Source organism: Podarcis tiliguerta, assembly GCF_965153285.1.
Source record: "Podarcis tiliguerta genome assembly, chromosome: 17".
Taxonomy (NCBI): domain Eukaryota; kingdom Metazoa; phylum Chordata; class Lepidosauria; order Squamata; family Lacertidae; genus Podarcis; species Podarcis tiliguerta.
In genome coordinates, this window is record NC_139550.1 from 31878651 (window position 1) to 31893874 (window position 15224).

A 15224-nucleotide genomic window follows, 5' to 3' on the forward strand; every position below is an offset into this window, starting at 1 on the left:
TGGTTCCACATATGCAAAATTTTGCATTGGTCTGGTACAAAATTTTGATTCCTTGATCTGCGTTTGCCTGCTCATTAAAAAAAGAGTTTCTAGTCCTTGTGGCTATGGATATACGGCAAAAAACATGCAGGCCATGCCTGCTGAATTCAACAGGACCCAGTGGGTGGATCTTCCATGCCAGTCAGGGCACCCTGTCCCCCTTAAACTGCCTGCCCGCCTGCGTGTTACTTCTGCCATTGCACTATTTCTTCTTGGGGGAAACCCAGCAAGGGCACAAACTTCAAATACTAGGCAGAAAGTCAGGCATGCAAATTAGAAATGCTTATGCAAAAATGAGTATATTTATACAAGCTTAATTATTTTATTTGTTGGAGAAATATCACTGGCCTTATAGCCGAGACCTGCAAATTAATTCCTAGAGACATTCCCACCCACTGCTATCCCAAGCAAGACAGGAGATAATATATTGATTCAGAATTTTTTCTGGAGGGTAAGATTTGGATTGCCTTGGTTTGAATATTTTTGAACTGTTTAGGGTTGTGGTTATATGGAGCTCTGTGCAAAGCAGAACCCCATTTCAATGCAACCATAAATAACTGGGTTTCCCGAGAAGTGACCCTGGAACACTTACTTCTAAATAATAACATACAGGTTAAGTAAACTTTATATGACTATAAATTCATGCACATGATTTGCAAAGCTGCTTACTTGCTGTGAATTAATTAAATTAATTTTAAAAGGCGCTAAAGTTACAATTTGTATAATTCACTTTCTAGAAGAGTTAAAGCCAGGTATTTTTAAGATGTTGAGCAGTCATGATCCAGCCACTTGAAGATTTTTAAGACTTGCCAATTTCAATAGGAAAGTTATCAGCACTTAATTAAACCCCTATAGAAGCCCATGAGACCTAAAAACAGTGTTTGACTGAATTGTGCCCAATATATTTTTCTTTTTTGTTTTCAGCCTAATCACTGATAAAACCCAATTTTTAAAAGAAACATTTAGTTTTATTTTATGAAACACTGATTTATTTATTTTTTTAAAAAAATTGCTAATAAGGTCTCAGGTGGTTTGAAAGTGGTGTTACTTTGGTTGTATAATTAAACTGCGTATTTCTAATTAAATGATAATTAGTTAGCATACTAGCTTCTGAAACACCTCCCCCCCCCAGTGTCTGCTAGTTTTCTGAGGATCAGAAAATCAGATTTTGTAAAGCCACTTGCATGTGAAAACTTCAGCCCTGACCCAACATTGTACCTTCTTTATTTATGGCCTAGATTTGCCAGCATGACCTCCCATTGCTAAGGGGCCCTCGTGGCTGAACCCTGTGGAAATCCAATTCATTTTCTCTCCTTGCACCTCAGGCCAACGTCTCCCATTCACCTGCTTCTGACTTGCAGGACACAACAGAAGCAACAGCCCATCCACAACCGGCAAAACTACAGCGCTCTCAAAAGTGAGAAATTCAGCTATTACTGAGTTTCATTCGCTATGTGGCAATTGACCTCTTTAAGGCCCTTCTCATCCACACAACTTTCGGAACAATACTTGCCAATTGTCTTTGAAAGAACTGGTCTGTTGAAACTGCTTTCTTTCCTCCGCTCTACCTCAGTCCCAGCTCACAACCAGCAGTTCCTATTTCCTAGTTCCAAAAATATTTTAAAAGGAACAACCAAGGGCTTCATCTTCGGGCTGATATTTACAAGCAGGGTTTGGAAATAGCTCAGCGCTTTTGCACTGGACGTTAAATTCCATTCTCAACAAGCAAGACGGGGGGAGGAGAGTCCGGACAATGCCAGGTCCGTGGGACAGGTTAAGGGCTTTTCACTCATATAATGGTGGTTACATATTTTTAGCCCCAGCACAAGCCTTACAGACAGTGGAACTCAAGACCCTACTTAGGAAACACCCCCCCCCCAATCTTACTAGGAGTTCACACAAAATAAACAGCGTTTTTCTCTGGAGTTTGCACAATAGTTGCCCATCTCAGACAATACTCTGCTCTGCACAACTGCTAACTAGCTCGTTTCTCTGGCTATTTGGGACTTTGCTGCTCTCATTGCAGCAGGATTGCTTTACCCGTCTTCTGCCAAAAAACAAAACAAAATGCAAACATTTTGTCCTCTTCAAATTCTTTATCAAGAAAGCCTCCTGCCACTACTACAGAATTCGGCTGAGATATTTCTTTTATTATGGGCTTTTCAGCATTTCAACCTTGTGGTTAATTTCCTGGTTGTGATTTGTTGACGTTCCACTTGCCTTCACTTCCAAAATGATTAAATGAGTTTTCTTAAGGGGGAAAAGGTGTAAAATGTTAAAAAATAAAATAAAAAATCTTACCATACCATTCCCTGGGATGTTCCCCCGTTCCCGCTTGAAATGAATGCAAACTGTGGAAAGAGCATAATATGCTCTTGCCAAGCTCCCAATCATTTGCACAAGGCTGGCGCAAGAGAACTTCCTGGTGGACTGCGCTCTTAGAGTCTTTGTCATCTTTTTCGGGTCCCTGGGTCTTTTAGAAACTCTGAGCACAGGCACTTATTTTCTCTGTGACTGCAAAACTTTTCTTTTGTTTTTTGGACATGATAATTCCAAACAGAAAATGCTTGGCAACTGATAATAATCTGTATAAGATGGAAATGAAAGGGTGAGAACCGAGGGTGTCAAAGCTATGGTATTAGCTGTAAAAGCAAACAAAAAACCTCTGCATAAAACTTGAAATTCTACTGGGGGGGGGGGGACGGGGAACCAGTTACTGAAAACAAGGGAAATCCATTTGCATCATTTTAAATGCGAAAATTAAAAAGGTGGAGAAATCATTACAGGTAATCAAGTGCAACTTTATAAGCCAACTATGATTAAAAAGACAGTTGTCAAGCATTAAAATATTTTACATATGTTGCATATGTTTCAGTTGTATATCTGGCATCTATGAAAAGGCTAAATCCTGCACTTCATTCACATTCACAAAAAATTATTAGCCAGGTAAGACTTGTCTCAGATATTGGCATTTTCTCTCCTGCAAAGCAGATCTACAAACTTGCACCTGCCATGAATCAGACCCTATGATTCATAACTTGGATTTAGTTAAAAAAGAAATACAAAATCTACCACCTTTTCTTACCAGAGACAAGAGAGTCCTCTTTCCCGGGCAGACTCCAACAACACACTGTTCTGGTTCAAAAACAAAGACTGGATCTGCTGGAAGCTGTTTCTACCCAGAAGCTGCTACGCAAAAAGTCGCTGGTATTCTCCAAACTGCTGGCTGCTAAAATATTGCCAAGTGGTGGGGAGGGGGGGGGTAATTTTTCACAATGCTAAATGTCCCAGTCTCTGAAAAGTCCTTTGAGGTGTCTTATATGCAGCAAGCAAAAGCAGAAACCTCATGAAATTCTGTTCTGAAAATGCATAGGCAAACACACAAGCTGGATAGTTTTATAGGAGCCAAACAAATATTTCAGACATAATTTTCACTCCAGAACAACTGGTTTCCTTCTTGTGCAACCTTCCTCCCACCCCCAACCCAAAGCATCCTGGTACAGCCCTTTTGTTGAATCTAACTAAATATCAATCCTCCATACTAGGTTTGGAATTGGAGGTTAGCTTGATTTCTCTCACCAAATAATAAAAAAAATGTGCATCATTTTTTTTTTATTTCCACTTGTTAGTTAATTCAAATCTGCAAATATAAAAGTAATAATCGGTCGAAAACAGCGCTTAGGGCTCAAAAATAAAACACGTAACAAATAGGGACAGTAAGTAAGGATATTGCCAGGGAACAATTTCCACCTCCCCCACAAAAAACCCCTTCTACTGGTCTGATTAAAAACCATTCATGGGGTTATTCAAAGAGATAGCAAGAATTCTGAGAAAGCTGGTGATGTACAATGACATGTAACTTCATATCAGAGAAAATAATATTTTGTAGACCTAATAAGCCAGGGGTCAGCAAACTTTTTCAGCAGGGGGCCGGTCCACTGTCCCTTAGACCTTGGGGGGGGGGCAGACTATATTTTTTGGGGGGGAATTAATGAATTCCTATGCCCCACAAATAACCCAGAGATGCATTTTAAATAAAAGGACACATTCTACTCATGTAAAATCACGCTGATTCCCGGACCGTCCGTGGGCCGGATTTAGAAGGCGATTGGGCCAGATCCGGCCCTCAGGCCTTAGTTTGCCTACCCATGTAATAAGCCTTACTAATCAATTTGCTTCTTGACCAATTTGTCTTTTCTGTGCTCTTGGTCTCCTCCTCCCCATTCCCACATATCCAGGCCTCAGATTAGGAGCAGATAAAACTGCAGGCAGGAAGGCAGTGACCATATAAAGGGGAAAATGGGGAGCAGAAGAACTGGGGAAATAACCGTGCTGGCCTCAAACAGCAGAAGGGCAAAAAAAAGCAAATGTGGATTCACTTGCATCAATTCGTTGCCCCCTCAACTTGCAGGAACGATCCAGTCCTTCAAACGGGCAAAATTTGATATGGTGTTTGGTGGCTGGAATGCTAGGTATTAAGGAAGGCATGGAAAGGGGTGCTATATTATGCCATCTAAGTGGGGAAACGTGATTTGGAGTGTGGACGCTCAAAAGCCAAAATGATAGGAGGGCTTTTGTGGTTGGAATTTGGCAGGAACGCTGCTGGGCGAGTCGGCTATACTATATCCGAATTGGAATAAAGGAAAGGGGGACTCAAACGAATAGGTGGAAGTAGACGGCGTAAAGGTTTTAACAAATGCCGACCTTTATTTTTGGGAAGTTGCTGCTGTTGTTGCTGCTGCTGTATATGTCATGTTTTATTGTTATTTAAGGCTGAGAGGGATAAAAATCCAAATGCCTAATAGCAAAAGATAAATAAATAAATGAATAGTATAAGGCATTGCTTTTTCTCCCTCTCCCTTTCAAGGCAACCATACGGGTAAAGTGGAGATTCAAATCCTCTTCAGTGACTGAGAGTACAGTTTTCTGGATGGCTTCCCCTTTACTTTATTTTTCATAACGTTTAGGTGGTTTTTTTTAATCTATGCCATTTAAAATATTTATACCTTATCTTTCTGGCAGACATCAGGTCTCCAAGGCAGAATTCAAGAAACATGGGGCCTTTAAGGGGGGGGGGGGCACTGATGTCCAGAAAAAGTACCATGTGCCAGCTACTGCTCTTTGAAGCGTCTACAGAGACCCCACAAGGAAAATGCTCCTGTTCCTCACACACTGATATACTGGGCAGGCTATGGGTCCTGGGTTTTCCTAGCAACACCAGTGGTGACCAGTGACCAAAACAGTTGTGTGGAGGGGGAGAAACCAATGGTATTACCTGTCATTTCCCCCCATTAGGTAATTGTAAGACTGGATATATATTTTTAAAGGAAATACTTTTTATTGCTTTTACAAATACAAAGTGTGAACAAACTAACAATTACATATCTGTATATAGAGGTTCTCTGAATCTTGGGGTGTCTCCCCCCCCCCCATGGAGTCTCAGTTTAAACATCTACAACTGCATATTCATCCGTACTCCAAATTTTATATCGAACCTTATCATCCATAATAATTTTTACACTACAAGTGAATCAAAATCCTGCTCTTGTTTCCATCTGCTTACAGTGGTCACCCAAATAACTTATAATCCCCCCCCCCATTCTTTAATTAAGTTTTTGTCCTCTTGGTGTCTGAGTTTTCCAGTCAGTTTTGCCATTTCGGCATAGTTCATCAGCTTGGTTTGACATTCTTCTCTGGTAGGGACTTTTGTCATTTTTAAGACTGGATTTAATGGTCATAGTGCCCCTCTTCTTTAGAAGATCCTGTTTATCACTTCTTTTCCTACTACAAAATGTGCTAAGCAAGCCCTGCTGCATTTAGGGGTTCCCTTCTGCTCATTCTACTGAGTGGGACACTGGACCTCTGTCCTAAAGTCTTGGTTCATGTTCATGTGGGTCACAGCCCATAAACGTTCAGTTCTGTGTACAAGACTGTGATCTTGCATCTGCGTGGTTACTTGATTACTGCAGCATGAACTTTCATGGGCAATGGTCTGCTTCATTAGATCTAGGACACAAACAATTAGCCCTCAACGTCTTAATTTGCGGGAAAACATATTTTTGAAAAAATCCCTATGCCGCGGGGTTAGAATTTCACCAGACACAGGAAATATTATGGTTCCTGCCCCAACCACCCTGGACAAATTTCTTTTTTTGGGGGGGGGGTCATAAAATACTGCTTATCTCATTGTTATTTGGCGGGAGGGGCACAGAGGAGTGACTCAAACTTTAGATTAATGGTTTGATTAACAGGAGAGTCTGTGTCATTTCATTTCATAGGATTAAACTCCACAACAATGATGCTATATTCTTCTGACTCTTCATTAAACCCAAGCTCTTGCCTTCTCACTTGTCATAATGCAAATCTTTTGTTCTCATCTTTCTTATTTGAACTAATATGATTCAAAGCTCTCTGTGGGTGTGTGGGTGTGCGTGTGCGAATACACACACATACAGACTGTTGCCCTAAACACTTTATGTGAATAGAAGGTGACCATTTGCCAGGGCCATAAACTTAGGTCCCCTTATTGCAGGCCCACTTATTGCAAGTTGTGAGTACCGTATTTTTTGCTCTATAAGACTCACTTTTTCCCTCCTAAAAAGTAAGGGGAAGTGTGTGTGCGTCTTATGGAGTGAATGCAGGCTGCGCAGCTATCCCAGAGGCCAGAACATCAAGAGGGATTGCTGCTTTCACTGCGCAGCGATCCCTCTTGCTGTTCTGGCTTCTGAGATTCAGAATTTTTTTTTTCCTTGTTTTCCTCCTCCAAAAACTAGGTGCGTCTTGTGGTCTGGTGCGTCATATAGAGCAAAAAATACAGTATATTGGATCAGATGGCTTGGCTGGATCAGGTACACTTAGCCTGTCTCTCTTTCCCTGCATATCCTGGACTGCCAATGCTCAACTGAGTTTCCAAGGGCAAGGCTTGAATTCTCCCGCAGTCCCACCACTTTTAAAAAATGAAATCAAACCAGTAGCTTTTCTTTTTCGTCTTTGGAATTTCATTTAAAGCCCCTGATCTACTTTGAAATGTCCTCTTAGCCGCACACTTTTTGTAGTTCAATTCAGACTATGGCAACACTCTTAAACTTTGCTCTATTCAAAAGCACTAATTCTTGCCCAAGGGTGAAGGGGGGGGAAAGGTGTCATGTTTTGCTTGTTTGGCTTTAGGCGCCTCGCTGAGAAGGCTCCTGTCAAAATTAATTGGGGGTCCCTGGAAATGGGTAAGGGAAAGCTGAGGAAAGGGGGGGGGAGCAAAATATTTGGCCTGTCCTTTCTTTAGATTTGGATTCCACTCCCATTTTGTCAAGCAGCCCAGATCCACATGGATACACACAAACACATGCATGCATGCATGTATCTGAGGTGGAGCGAGATTTGTTCAAGGCAGAACTGAATTCAAAGTTTCCAATTTTAGAATGAAAAATTTTGGCTTAAGAGAGATTATCCACTGACTCAGGCCCACCTTTTCCCGGAACTCGCCATGCAATTTACTCCTTTCCAAGTCAAACTCTGCACGCCCATTCTCAGCACACATGTGTCATTCGGGCTGCAATCCTAGGCACATTGACTCAAGAGAAAGCCCCATGAAATATCATAGGATTTAGTTCTGAGTATGCATGCAGAAGAGTGATGTTGAACAGCTGTAGTTGACTGCACACTTACTCAGGAGGAGTCAGGGCTGCGGACAGGACCTTGTGGTCCTCTCCTGGGGAAAGTGATCCTTAGCCACAACTCTGAGCCCTGAGCAACGTTCACCGATTTGCTTGCCCTCAGCACCACGGGGACCAAACCAACCAACAAACATGGCATCAGGCTGAAACAAGTACCCTACAGAGACAAGTAACCAGGTGCAGGATAAAGATCAGAAAACTGTCAACAACTCAGTCCAGCCTCTGCTGTTCCGCTTCTGTTTCACTACAAGTAGGTTCCACAGGAGAGCATATATAGGGCCTACATCTAACAGAGAAGCTAGTCAGGACCTCAGTGAAAGCATGCTCATTTGAGGGTTTCAGGAGTCAGGACACAGCCTGAAATAGGAGCTTGGTATCTCAGTCCTAATCGCACACAGGGCCAGAGTAGATACTATGCTGGAGAGGTGTGAACAGCCTCCATTTTTGAGGGAAAGGGGTGTTGTTTTCTTTAACTAAAAGGCAACCACTGGAGTCTATCAGTTCCAATGGAGAAACTTAACTCTCTTCCCCTTCTGTCATTCTTCTGCTCAGAATTGCCCTCCCTAAGCTGCTTTATTCCAGCAGAGAAAAGGATATGGGGATCCCATCTCTTTTCCCTGTGGGTGGAAAAGCAGCTGGAGGAAGCAAACACCAGGGGGAACTTGCAGAAGGGGGTAGGGTTAAGCCGCTGCTGCTCTTGACAGTTTTCCAGTTTAAGAAAGGATCAGGAGAATATGTCTGTGACTCCTGCATAGTGTCCGTTTTGGCCCTTCCTAGAAAGCACATTCCACTGATTTCAGTGCAACTTACTTTCCAACCCAAGTATGCTTTGGCCTACAGTGGCATGCAATCGACAAATGAACATAATGGCTATGCAAACCAGAGCTTGGTGTCAACTCAGCAGTGCCACAGAGTCATCTCCTCATATTTTTCATCCGGTAGAGAACAAACATGCAACCTATAGCATAGCACACATGTGTCAGCCCAAGACATTTGTCTCCTAAGGAGTGGCACTGCATAATACCAAAAAGTGCCCTCCAGGATCCTCTTCAATGGTACAGACGGGTTGGGGTTTTTGTGTGTGTGTATGGCTAGCCTCTCCAAAACTTTCTAAGGGCTCATAAAGCTAACAGTCCTTGTAACATACATACATCTAAACAATCATTATGTCTTACTCCCACCGCTCCCCCAATTCTGAGTGAGACGGAAGTCAGCTGAAATTCCTACTATGGCTGTGTTTACTGAGAACTCGCTGCATCTGTGATGATAGACTGGGCAAGAGATGTAGGACATAATATAATGTTGGAGGATTAGGAAAGATTGTGGAAGAAAGGGATCAAGTTCACTGCATGTACTGTGTTAAAGGAAAATATAATGAAAATGATGTACAGATGGTAAAATTAGCAAAGATATATCAAAACTGTGACAATCTATGTTGGAAATGTAAAGAAAAGGAAGGAACCTTTTATCATATGTGGTGGACCTGTCCCAAGGTGAAAGACTTCTGGGAAAAGATTTATAATGAATTTTTAAAAATGTTGAAATATACATTTATAAAGAAACCAGAGGCCTTTCTTCTTGGAATAACAGGCTTGGAATTGCCCAAGAAAGATGTTAAATTATTTTTGTATGCTACAACTGCTGCTCGAATTTTACTTTCCAGTGCTGGCTTTCAAATCTGCATCCACACAACAATTAGCCACAATGCATATGTATCCTATACTTTGCTATCAAATGCTACTGTTTGATGCATTGTTTCTCAACCAGCTTCACATCGATTGTAGTCCTTACACCATGCCTAATTCATTTCTAACCAAGGTACGAACACCTTTGCATGGGGTAAAGACATCCCCACTCTGTCAGGATCCTCGGGTGTGTACACAAACAAAAAACGAATCTGACACAAATGAAGCTGTGCTGATGTGAACATCTGGGGAGAGAGGGTTGTGAAACATGAGGGGGGCAGCTTCACAGAGCTCTAAGGTGGTAATGTGAATGCCACCCTAGAATTCTTTGAGAGTTGCATCCAAACCTTATTCATGCCTTTGGTGAATGAATTTGGAGCACAGATGGGAAACTTGAGGACATGAGGGTTGCTCTTCTCCCCCCCCCCCCCCTTTGGCATTGGCTTAGAGATGATGATGGGACAGGACACACATGCATAATAAAACTGATTAGCCGGAGTGACATCTGATTTTTTTCTGACATTCTGTTAAACCAAAGAGCTGTTTCCTTGAGGTTAAAGGGTTGTAGGACACATTGCAGATTTCATATAAGTAGTTTATTCCAAAATTAGAAATCCAACTAAACTGTGAGTCTGCTGTCGTTTCGCATTCACTGACACCAATCAAGATGACTCAGTGTCTACCATTTTTGCACCAACTGGTGTGGAGCTTCAAACAAGCCCTTCTGCAATTCACACATTGTAGGCCAGTTGTACTGTGTTTTGCTGGCTTTCTACCACCAAAGTCAACAGCAGATGTGGCAACGCATTTGCTAGCAGATAGGCCTGTGTGACTTAACTATCTATCTACTTCCACCAACAAACACTAATTAATAAATGGTGATGGTGATAATGACGAGGATTCTGCTGTCCCAAACAGATACATGCAAAAGGTCAGGTCATTGCAATGTGGCTGTTATTAATAATAATCATTATGTCCACACCTAGAGTGACGCCCACAAGCCAACTGGTTCCTCAGGTAGCTAATATTCCTAGGAGGCTGGGAGAGAAAGCTGGCCTAATGAGTCTCTTGCCCAAGTACAAACAAAATCTTCCCAGCAGGAAGCCACAAGCTTTGTTCCACAGGTAGAATTAGAGGCGCCATGTTTTCTTTGTCACTCAGATGACCATCTCTCTACTCCCGGACTGCTTGGTTTCTGTGAAGTGCCTTTTAACCCCCTTCCTAAAATACCAATTGCTTAGAATGAAGAAAGTGTGTCCACAGCCTTACAGTCCTTCTCCTTTAGGTGAAACTGGACATTTTGCCACAACATTTTTCTCTCTCTTGTTTGCAAAATGGAGGCCGATTTTTGTGGGATGGATGGACACATCAGCCATCATTCCAACATCCCTGACAAGCAACAATCCTGCAGACCTGCTCCCTGAGAACAAAAACCCAAGGAGTTTCAGGAGGGTTTATACTGATGAAGGCTGCAAGCCTAAACACACTTACCTAGGAATAAGCTCAAAGGGGCTTCCTTCTGAGTAGACATGTACACAATTGCACTGTAAAAATCACCATCCCAAGGTACATTTCCCTTCTGTTTGTCCTACAACCTAACAAAGCACTACCCAAAAACCAAAGAATGCATTGGTCCTACATTTGTTAATGTGACAGAAGTGCACACTTGCAGGATGGCACAGAAAGTCACTGCCACAAAGTCAGCCATCTCCAAAGCTGGCCCAATTGTTGCTGTGTAATGGGGAGGGGAGAGGAATCCTCCAGCAGTGCAGTTTGGTAGATATTATATTTTCTATACTATAGTCTTGAGTATGGGTGGATGGGGGGAAGGCTATTCAGTGTATAACTTGCCTTACTTCAGGAAAAAGTAAGGCAAGGCTGCGGCATTAGAGAGCCCTCCTGCTCTTTCTGCTGAGTGAGAGTCCTGGACTTGCCCACCCCCAAAGCCCTGTCCTGGAGGTATCACTGACTAAATTATTGAGAGATCAATTTAGCAAACCTCTTGGAATTATTATTATTACTACTACTAATATTGAGAGATATCACCTTTTAAAAATGAAGTAAAACTGAAATAACTGCAGTTCAGCTGTCAGGCCTTGTTGGTACAATCCCCTTCACACGCAAACACTGCAGAGCCTCGCGTGCAAAAGCTGACCCGGCCGGCCTACACTGTCTCGTGGAAATCTCCCGTTCCCAAGAAGGAAAGAAAGCAATATTTAATTCAGCTGCTGCGATGATCAAACGCTTTAGGGCTGCATCTCCTCCGTAGTCCTGACTGCCTTACCGGAATAAAAAACGTTAAAGCAGAAGGGAAATAAAAAAAGGAGGTGCACCCAAAAAGTTACCCAAAAAGTTGCTTTAAAGAGAGTCTTGAAAGAACCTCACGCAGCTGTTTTTATAGCTAGATTCATTCTTCCTCTACTCAAATACAGCCCCCCCCAAATAGTTTTTTTAAACACCTTGTGCAATAAAAATAAAATTCATTTCTGCAGATCCGAAGGCGCTGGCAGTCAACCAGCAGAACAAAGCAAAACTTCTTGCGTTTGCGCAAAGAAAGGGAAAGCGCGGCGCTCTCCAGATCTTTGCGCAGGACTTGCCGCGCCGGGAAGTTCTCCTGCGCCGGCTTTTGCGATGGCTCCCCTTCCTTGCGCAGGAAAACTTCCCAGCAGACCGGGTCCTTTGCGGTCCTCCCCGCTATCCGGGGCCTGCCGACGAGCGCACTCCGAGGCGCGCACCCTTTTCGCCTCCCAAGGGCTGCCCGCGCAGCGCCCGCACAGAACGCCGCGGGGGTCCCTCTCCTCCCTCGCTTCCATTTTCAAGGCGCCGTTACTTTTTCTCTCGGGGTAGAGACAGGCGCAAAAAGTCCGAAATAAAACCCTGGAATCGCCCCAAGAGACGGTTCTGGACTTTATCTCCTCACCGCTTCGTGAGGCCTCTTGCGCTGCTTGGAGCTTTTCTGTTTTGGCACAGAGGAAAAGTCGCGCGGGGAGCGGGGACGAGAGAGAGAGAGAGAGCGAGCGATCGGCTTCGAAGATCCCCAAAGATCGCTTTGGCCTCCACAGCACCAAGTTGGGAAGCAAGGGCCGGTACCTAAGTTCGAGGAGTCTTGGTGGATACAAGCACGTCACTGCCTTGTTTAAATGGGCTGGGGGCATTTAAGATGGCTAAGCAGTTCTACCAACAAGTTGAGGGAACACGGTCCGCGCTGGAGCCTCGTTCACACGTTCACGCGCGCGCACCGAAGGGAGCCCTGGCGGGTTCGCAGCGGTACCTGCGCTCACGCTCGTGCCCCGGTGCTGCTCCTCTCCTCTCCCGTCTCTCGCTCACCCTCTTTCCCCGACGGCCGAAGTATCGACTGTAAGCTCCTCCGGGCAGCGACCTCTTTATGCCGCTCGCAAAAGCCCCGCGCGGCGCGAAATAATAGCAATAAATAAATGGAACGGCGACGACAACGGCAACCTAAGTAAGGACTTTCCTCCGAGCGGCTTCCGAGATCTTCCTACCAGGGAAGGAGAGGGCTTTTGGCCTCTCTCGCTCTGGGTCACCCTCTTCCCCCCGTTTTGGGGTAAGATAACGGCGGGCGCGGATCCCTTGCGCAAAGCTGACAATTGTTAAAGGCACGATTTGTACAGAACGGGGGGAGGAGAGGAAAGGAAAAGCCGGAGGGGCACCTGTGGACTTGCTTGACCTGACACCGCTTCAAAAGAAAAGGCGCGGGTATTTGGGGAGGGGGACCTCTAGGTTTGGTTCTCTCTGCGTCTTTTCTGTCGCCATTGGGGAACATGAGTCCCGGGAGAGGAAGGGGGACCCTCCGGGACCCCCCACCCCACCCCAATTTGTTCTTTGTTCGCATAGAAAGCAGCAGCGCCTTCGACCCGGTCGTGACCTTCGCCCATCCGGACTATCCGGCCGCCACCTCCCTCTTCGCGCGCCTCCAGGGTTAGCCACACCCCGACCCGAAGGAGGCTTTGATTTCGCCTGTTACTTTGCAAAGTCGAAGCCCCCGGGTAGGGGCGGCGGCGGCGGCGGCGGCGGCGGCCGGGCTCTGGCAGGCCGAGCACAAAGGCGGGATTGTCCGCCGCTGCTTCGGAGGGAAAGTATTAATCAGAGAGGAAATTATTGATTTCCACGGCACGTACCATGACGGTGGAGAGAATTTGGCCCAACATCAGAATCCCATATATATTTTTTATCCTCAGACAAAAATAAAAAAGGAAAAAGCCAAGCACCACCAAGAGCAGGCAGGAAGACAGCGCAATCTCTCTCCACAAACCCTTCGACTTCTTGCTGCTGCTGCTGCTGCTGCTGCAGTGGAGCAGGCGGAGGAGGAGGAGGCGCAAAGTGTGGCTCTTCGGCGAAGGCCCGAAGTGGACGAGCGGCGGCTGCAAAGTCCGGCGCGGCGCAGGCGGGGAGCGACCCGCCCAAAGGGGACGAGCGTTCGCCCGGCACCGGGCAAGCGAGGAAACCGCGCTGGCCGCGCCTGGGCTCGCCGATCTTCCCAACCCCGCTTGGATCGTGTTTTACTCGCGCGGCTGCTTTGAGTCGGAAGGGAATTGGCCTCCCAAAGACTGGAAAAATGCCACTTTCTGTGCCGCCCGATTTGCAACACTTCCAAGCTGGAGCGGTGCACTTTAGCGGAAGGGAGGGTGGCAGAGCGAGGGAGAGAAACCGGGCGCGCGGCGGGGGGGGGGGGAGGCAGAAGTGGGGAGAGAGAGAGAGACCGAGCAAGTGGAGCCGCGCCGTGTGTTAGGAGCTCCCGTGGGCTTTCCACTCGTTCGGGGGCTCGGCTCCTCGCTCCTTCCCTCCCTCCCTCCCTTTTCCTGCCCCGACCTGCAGCCCCACTACTGCTCTATTTCTGGGTGTGGGGAGAGAGGGCGTGTGAGTTAGAGAGCGCGAAGTAACGGCGCGCTCCCGAGTGACTGGGCGAAATCGCGCCCGCCGCCGCCTTCGGAGTTCAGTCGAGGCTGCTCCTGAGCCAAAAGAAAGGAGGCGCGCGCGGGGGGGAGAGAAGAGAACAGGCAACGAAATCTGGGGGTTCCGAGAAGCGGATGGAAAGCTAGAGGGAGATCAAACATCGTGGACCAAAGGTGGCCCCTAGGGAGTGTGCACCGGGGGGAGAAGGAAACCAATGATCTGGGGCGGGGGGTGGGAGTGGAGTGGAAGAGGGGCGTCTTCCTCGAGTGGCCAGGAATCGGGGGACGTGGAGAGGAGATTGCCCGAGGAGTTCGGCTGTTGCTGCTGGCGCAGTAAAGGATCGATCCGGGGGAGACCCGCCGGGATATGAAAATCTCAAGAGAGGAGGGGGGAGGAGCAGGACCCCCCCCCCCCGATTCCGGGCCTTGCCTTGTGCACTCCGCTGCAACGAACACCGCGCGCGCACACACAAAAACTTCGCTCTGGTTTCTTGTGTTTCCTCCCGCCCCCGTGGGAGTGAGGGTGGGATTTCATCCTTTATGTCGAAAAAGAGTTTGAGCCAAAGCAAAACTAGGTAACGGATGCGGCCGAGGAAAGGGGGGGGGGAGGAGAGAAACGCCCCACCCGCCACGTTTGCTGCCCTGGAAATCTAGGCCGGCCCTGCTTTGACTCTTCCGCCGCCGACTGACTCCCGTTTGGCACTTCCCCCGCCCCCCAAGACAGGAATGGCTCCGGGGATCCTCCGTAACGCGCGCGAGTCTTGTTTTAACGAGAAGCGGCCCCGTCCCCGCCGCTCCTTTCGCACGGACCCCTCTCTTCAGGAGGTGGGGGGGGCGCCTGGACAAAGACGTCCTGCCCCATTTTCCTCTATTCAGAAACAATGACTTAGTCTTAGACCTTCCCTGCCTCCCTCCCT

The 15224-nt window shown here is 46.3% G+C and overlaps 1 protein-coding gene across 7 annotated transcripts in view; it reads right to left on the reverse strand.

The window, feature by feature from the left end:
• The window catches only part of NFIX (nuclear factor I X), a 251611-nt gene extending 237707 nt beyond the window's left edge, over positions 1-13904 (reverse strand). The window contains exon 1 of one of the 7 annotated variants that reach the window (XM_083420214.1): positions 13534-13904. The gene's annotated coding sequence lies outside the window, so the exon portion shown is untranslated. Of the gene's footprint in view, positions 1-3124; positions 3246-13533 lie in introns of those variants that run through there. The other 6 variants (XM_083420212.1, XM_083420207.1, XM_083420210.1 and 3 more) reach the window with 6 other exon arrangements.
• Between the last annotated feature and the right edge of the window lie 1320 nt (positions 13905-15224).